Raw genomic sequence first — 7625 nt, 5'->3', positions numbered from 1 at the left:
TCATTATTTATGGGAATCCAAATTAAAATCCCTAAGAGTAGCAATCAAAGAGTGGGCAAAAGAGAATGCAATTTCAGAGAAAAACAAAAGAATCGAGCTACACAGAAAATTGGAAAAATGGAATCAGGAAAAGGAGGATCAACAAATCTCAAAGGAAGAGAAATCACAGGAAAATGAAATGTTCAGGGAACTATATAGGCAGAATAGAGAAGAGGAAGAGGAGCTGAGACAGAAATTGAGGTGTCTCTGGCTCAGCGCGGGTGATAAAAACACTTCTTTCTTCCATAATAACCTCAAGCTCAGAAGAGCAGGAAACCAAATAGATAAAATCACTGCTGAGGGAAAAGAATTAAGAGAGCAAGAGGAAATCAAAGAAGCTGCCCACAATCACTTCAAAATTCTCTTATCTGCAGACCCCCAGTATATGGACAGCGTGGACTTTCTGCAACCAGTCGATTGTAAAATCAATGAGCATCAAAACAACGAGCTGGATCAGGATGTCTCAGAGGAAGAAATAAGAGAAGCCGTGTTCAGCATGCAGCCGGACAAGGCCCCCGGACCTGACGGTTTCACATCTGCTTTCTACCGGACTCACTGGGATATTATAAAGAAAGACTTTGTAAGGATGGTCAAAAACATCTTCAAAAAAACCAAGATGGGTGAAAACACAAAAACCTCCCATTTGGCGCTTATCCCCAAGGATCCTAACCCCCTCTCCTTTGATCGCTTCAGACCCATTTCCCTCTGCAATGTCTCCTACAAAATAGTTACCAAAATCCTGGCAAATAGACTGAAAAAGCTTCTACCCTCCCTTATCTCAGAGAACCAAGGAGGATTCGTTCCTAAAAGACAAATAACGGACAATGTCATTCTGATCCAAGAAGCAATTCACAGCAGTTTCCATAGAAAGGAAAGAGGTATGATCATAAAACTTGACATGGCAAATGCCTTTGACAGGGTCAATCATCAATTCTTAGTTGTTGTCCTCCGGAAGTTTGGAATATCCAACAAATTCATAAGCATCATTATGGAATGTATTTCAAATCCTTGGACAGCCCCCTAATCAATGGTAGGCCCAGTCGCTACTTCCAAAGCTCTAGATGATTGAGACAAGGCTACCCCCTCTCACCCTTCCTCTACATCATCATGGCAGAAACCTTAAGCATACACCTGGAAAATCTAAGGAAGCAAAAGGAGATAACAGGGATTAGCATAGCGAGAGGAATAAAAGAAATAAATCACTCGCTCTTTGTCGATGACACACTCTTAATAGGTGGTGCCTCAAGCTTAATTGCAAGGAGATTCAAGAGAATCCTGGACACCTTCCTGGTTGTCTCAGGGGGATTGCTAAACAACAATAAGTGCAGAATTTACACTTGGAATGTCTCTCTCCAAGTCATGCAAAGAATCTCTCTAATCATGGACATCCCAGTTCAAAGAAACTGGAGCCACTTTTCATATCTTGGCCTTCCCTTGGCAAAAGAAGTTGTCAAGTCTGAGATTTGGAATAAGCAGATTGAAAAAATGAGAGGGCTTCTCCAGAGTTGGGGGCTGTCGTGGCTAAATCTTGCGGGCAGGACCACCCTCATAAAGGCTCTCCTCTCAGCCCTCCCCATTTATCAATATGTTGTCACTCTGGCCCCAGCTAGTATACACAAACATTTGGAGTTAATCATGAGAGGCTTTCTCTGGTAGGGAGGGAAACAAGATACAAAAAAATTCAGTTTGGTCCGCTGGGATCAGGTAATCCTCCCTTTCAAAAAAGGGGGCATAGCAATCAAAATTCCAAGCCTTACCAATAAAGCGATGGGCTTCAAACTGGTGTGGAGAATGCTAATGGAAAAAGGCAACTGGTGGGTTGAGGCCCTCAAAAGAAAATACCTCAATGGGTAGCACTCCAAGGTTCTCACTGACTTGATAGCGGAAAGACCATGCACTCCGGTTTGGAGACTTATCAAATAAGTCATCCCCCAAATCAAAAATCATATCTCAGAGTCACCTGGAAATGGAAAAGAAATAAATCTCTGGACTAATAGAATTATGGGATCGAAGCCAAGAAACCTCCTCCAGCAGTTCAGACCCCTGAATTTATGGATGGAGGCCAAAAACTTACATTCCTTATTTGATATCTCGGTTTGGGATCACAATAGTCGGTCTACTTGGAGGGATCTCCCCCTTCCAAACCACCTCAATAATCAATGGGCATACCTTAAGAAAACGTTGATGAGAGAAACTCCTTTAAACAAATTAGTTCAGGACAGCTTCATCTGGGATCCTAACGGAGGTCAGTTCACTGTAAAGGATGGGTATAAACTCCTCCAATCTAGCAACAATCTAGATAACTGGAATCTTCGGTCAGCAGTGTGGAAAACTGAATGCCTCCCAAAGATTAAATTTTTTGTGGACCCTCCTTAAAGGGAAGATCCTCACTGCCGAAAATCTCAAAAAAAAAGGGATTCATGGTCCCTCAATTTGCTGCCTCTACTGCTCAGAGGAGGAGAGCAGTCAACATCTTTTCCTAGATTTCCCTTTTGCTCAACACTACTGGAATCAAATTACCAGCCCTCTGAGGCCCCCCAGAGAAACCTTCAATCAGCTCACAACCCTCAACAGAAACTGGGAGAAAAGCTACCCCCATGCAAGAAAAGGCAAATCCACCATCACTCGCCTATGGAAATGTATTCCTTCTACTCTCTGTTGGCAAATATGGCTCTCTAGGAACAACTGCATCTTTAAAAACTAAAAACCAAACCCAGTTCTCACTCTGGCCAAAACTCTGGGCCTAGTTGCAGAAATGATAAGTGCCAATACTGTTACAAAAACTTATCACTCCAGTTGGTAGAAGGAAGAGGAAGAATGGTACAATAAATTCCAGTTGGTCTATTCCAAGAATAAGAAATCTCCAGCAAAGGCAGGTAAGGGGAAAAAAATTGGAAACTCAGGGGATCTCAAGAAGACATAGAACAGTGGATACAAGAGCAAAAGAAATTCACTCTCCAGTTTGATGGCGCATCCAAAAACAACCCTAGTCAAGCAGGAGCAGGGGGAATAATCACTTACCAAAATGGGCAAGTTATCACCACTTATGAATGGGGATTGGGAAACATGACGAACAATATGGCAGAGGCCTATAGCCTTCTTCTAGGTACCTACATCCTGAAAAAATTGCAAGCCAAAAATCCAGTCATAATTGGCGATTCGGAAATTGTGATTGCAGCTATGGCTTCAGGGGGAGATTTTAAGAAACAAGCCCTCAACAGAATCAAGCACAGGATCAAGGATAATTCAAATCAGCTGGGGAACATCCAATACAAGCATGTCATGAGAAACCACAATAGCAAGGTGGATTCTCTAGCCAACAGTGCAGTCAACAAACCCACAGGACAGGTCCGTGAGAATGAACACACTTATGATAAACCAATTCCATAAGTTGGCTCTCTCCTCAGTCGAGCTCGTGACTCAAGACTACAACAGTCACCTCAATAAAAATTCTGCATCTCCCCTTAACTCTTGCAATTGGACATCTGATTCCCTCCCCTCTGACAATGTCCATCATCACATCAAAAGCACTGTCAATGAAATCTACAGGTCTATGGAAAATTTGTACTAGATTATGGATTGGGAAAAGTCTCGTGACAAAAGCAACCAGAAGTTAGGCACCAGTCATCTCGCAATCCTCAGAGGCTGCTCAAGAAATTCTCAAAAAGACATATGGGACAGGAAAATCTCTGAGCAACCCGATCCGCTTTCAGAGGCCCCGTTACCTGAGTTGGCTTGTATACAGCAAGAGGTGCCTCAGTTTAGCCAGTGCAGTGCTTCAGTCTTGCTCTGCCATCTTGGAAACGGCTTGTGCTTCAGTCGTGCCCCCTACAGATTGTCTTAGGTGGCCAAAAGCTCGAGTATCAGTCGGTCTAGATCACTCTCAGTGCTCCTCAATCGAAGATGTTCTTCAAAATCTACCTGGCAAGGTACTGATTGTGTCTTTCGGGATTGTTTTTTCTCTCTCTAACAGTTTTATTGTCTATTTGAATCAGATTCTCTCAACCTCGTCAGCCACCGCTTCTCAGTTCTCAGTTTCTCTGCATATCTGTCTCCATCCTCCCATCATCTTCTCGTTTCTCTTTCACAGAAGTTGTTCCCCCCCTGACCCTGCTTCTCCCTGCTTCCCGTCCTCTCTCTGTGGAGCCCCGAGCCTTCCTCTGATCTGCTCCTCTCCCACTCATTTGATCCACCAGTTTTCTCCCTCCAAAACCTCTGTCAACCTTTCCTCTCTTCTCTTTACATCTCTTTTAAGCTCTGCTTCAATATTTCCAAGACTTTTCAAGGCTCGCCAACAATGTCTGAAAATCCTCTCGACCGTGTCATTACCAACAGCAGCTGCACCATTTGTAAAGTGCACTGCTCATGATTTCCCGCTTTTTCAAGCACTTCAACGATCTCAAAGAAGAAGTTCAGGCAGATAGCAAATCCAAGAGGAAAAAGCTGGAAAAACACAGGGCGGAAATAGAAAGCCTCAAAGAGAAGTGCAATCACCTGGAAGAAGCCATCAACCACATAAAAACTATGACCCAAAGCATGCAAGGGGAGGCCTCTACAAAGAACAGTGACAAAAAAGAGCCACTGCCCGATGATTCAGTAAATCAATTTATGTAATCCATCTTATGCTCTGTAAATACTGCTTGCTCCTAGGACAGTTCATATGGCAATATAGCCGTTATATCTTCCAAGTCTTAAATCTCAAGTCTAGTGAATTGGATCAAGGGACTGCGTGCCCATTTTGGATCCATTCAGCTTCGCTTCCTCCAATATATGTAACAGGACTTGTTCCTCTGCTGAAATTTTTTATAATATAACAGTAATCGATCGTGTTAAAAAAAAAATATTAATCCCTTGGGTTTTAATACCAAGGGTTTTTAATATTGATTCCTTGGGTTTATTAATCACTTGGGTTTATATTATTAATTTGTTGGGTTTATAATATTAGTAATTCGTTGGATTTATTAATCCATTGAGTTTATAATATTAATCCCTTCGGTTTGTTATTCCATTGGGTTTCTGATATTAATGGCTTGGGTTTTTAATCCCTGGATTTATAAAGATAATTCATTGCATTTATTAATCCCTTTAGTCTATAAATCGCTTTTGTTTTTAATCCCTAGGGTTTATAATAGTAATGCCTTGGGTTTATAATATTAATGCTTTGGGTTTATTAATCACTTGAGTTTAAAATATTAATCTCGTTCGTTTTTAATCCATAGTGTTTATAATATTGAACCCTTGGGTTTATAATATTAATCTCTTGGGTTTATCAATCCCTTGTGTTTATAATTTTAATCTCTTGGGTTTATAATTCCTATGGTTTATAGCATTAATGCCTTCGGTTGATTAATTCCTTGGCTTTATAATATTAATCCCTTGGGTTTATAATCCTTAGGGTTTATGATATTAATCCCTTAGGTTTTTAATCCTTGGGGTTTATAATATTTAGCCCTTGGGTTTTTAATCCTTGGGTTTATAATATTAATCCCTTGGGTTTTTAATCCTTGGGGTTTATAATATTAATCCCTTGGGTTTTTTTTTCAACTGGGGTTCATAGTCATTGAGTGGTTGCTACATCCATGAGAAATAATCCAGGTAGATCCACCCGAAGGGATCTACATGTTGGCCTAACCCCGAGGGCATCGAGAATATTTGACCCCATGAACTTCCAATTGGCAATGTACTTAGCAACGGGAACTCAACCAACTGAGCTATCCCTTGGGGCTTATCCCTCGGGGCTTATTAATCCCTTGGGTCTATAATATTAATCCATTGGTTTATTAATCCCTTGAGTTTATAATATTAATAATTTGTTGGGTTCATTAATGCCTTGGGCTTATAATATTAATTGCTTGGATTTGTTAATCCATCGGGTTTATAATATTAATCCTTTGGGTTTGTAATCCCTAGGGTTAATAACATTAATCCCTTTGGTTTATTGAGCACTTGTGTTTATAATATTTAGAGTTTATAATATTAGTCCATTGGGTTTATAATATTGATAATTCCTTGGGTTTATCAATCCCTTGGATTTGTAACATTAATCCCTTTGGTTTTAATATTAATCGCTCGAGTTTTTAATCCATTTGGTTTTTAATATGAATAATCTCTTGGGTTTATAATATTCATCCCTTGGGTTTATAGTATCAATCCATTTTGTTTATAATATTAATCTTTATGAACAATATAATCACTAGGGTTTATAATCCCTTGTGTTTATAAATCCATTAGGTTTATAATATTTATCTCAAGGGTTTATAATGTTAATCCCTTGAGTTTATTTATCCCTTATGTTTATAATATTGTTAATTCAATGAGTTTATTAATCCCTTGGGTTTATAAATAATATTAATATATGTGGATTTAACAAACCATTCTAATTCTCCATTTGTTTCTAAGAGTAATCCCTTGGGTTTTCAAACCCTTAAGTTTATAATATTAATGCTTTGGGCTTATTGATCCCTTAGATTTTTAATCCCTGGGATTTATAATATTGATCCCTTGGGTTTATAATATTAACCTCTTGGGTTTATTGTTATTATTAATTATTGCTATTAACTTATTACTATTAGTAATTATAAATGAATTATTATTAATAATAATTATATAATATTAGTAGTATGATTAATTATTATTAATTAAGTAATTAATAATAATAATTAATCATAGTTAATAATAATTTTAATATAATTATAATTATAATATCATAATAATAACGATTATGAGATTAACCAATAGAAATGGTTTATACAACTTTTTTCACAATTTTCACCATTTCACTAAGTAGAGCATGTCTCCAGAGATTTGAACCCACCACAACCAAAAACAAAAATATGCCTCTACCACTTGAGCTCAACTCCTCCAACAATCATAATAAGCATAGTTATAATATAATAATAATAATAATAATAATTTATTATATAATAGTTTTTTATATTATTACTATTATTGTTAACTAATTATTGTTTTTAATCCCCCATGTTTATAATATTAATGTCTTGGGTTTATTAATCCCTTGAGTCTAAAATATTAATTCCTTGGGTTTTCAATCCCTAAGGTTTCTATTATTGATCCCTTAGGTTTGTTAATCACTTGGATCTATAATATTAATCTCTTTGGTTTATTATTATTATTATTATTATTATTATTATTTAATCCCTAGGGTTTATAACAGTGATCCCTTGGGTTTATAATATTGGCGTAGTCTAACTCATAGACAAAATATACTTTACCACCAGAATTTGGCAAAACAATTCTAAGAAACAATGTGATTTTTGTTGTTTAAAATGCATTTTTGAATGCTTAAATGGAACACCCTAAAAACTCACTGGGACACTCGAATTCTACAGATTAAACAACTTAAACTTAAGTTTTTAAAAATCTTTGTCGTATTTTGGTTAAAATTAACCAGAAAAAAATGTTGTGAAAAAGGTCATTTCATCTATAAGTTAGACTATGTCTATAATATTAATCTCTTGGTTTTATTGTTATTATTAATTTTTTATTAATTGATTAAAATTAATTATTATTATTGTTATTAATTATTTAATATTTTTTTTTTTTACAAAAACGGTTATGGGATTTCA

The sequence above is a fragment of the Pinus tabuliformis genome, chromosome 5_2, assembly GCF_031772625.1.
Source record: "Pinus tabuliformis cultivar Carrire ecotype Pingquan chromosome 5_2, CPIR1, whole genome shotgun sequence".
Taxonomy (NCBI): Eukaryota; Viridiplantae; Streptophyta; class Pinopsida; order Pinales; family Pinaceae; genus Pinus; species Pinus tabuliformis.
This window is presented reverse-complemented; position numbering follows the sequence as displayed.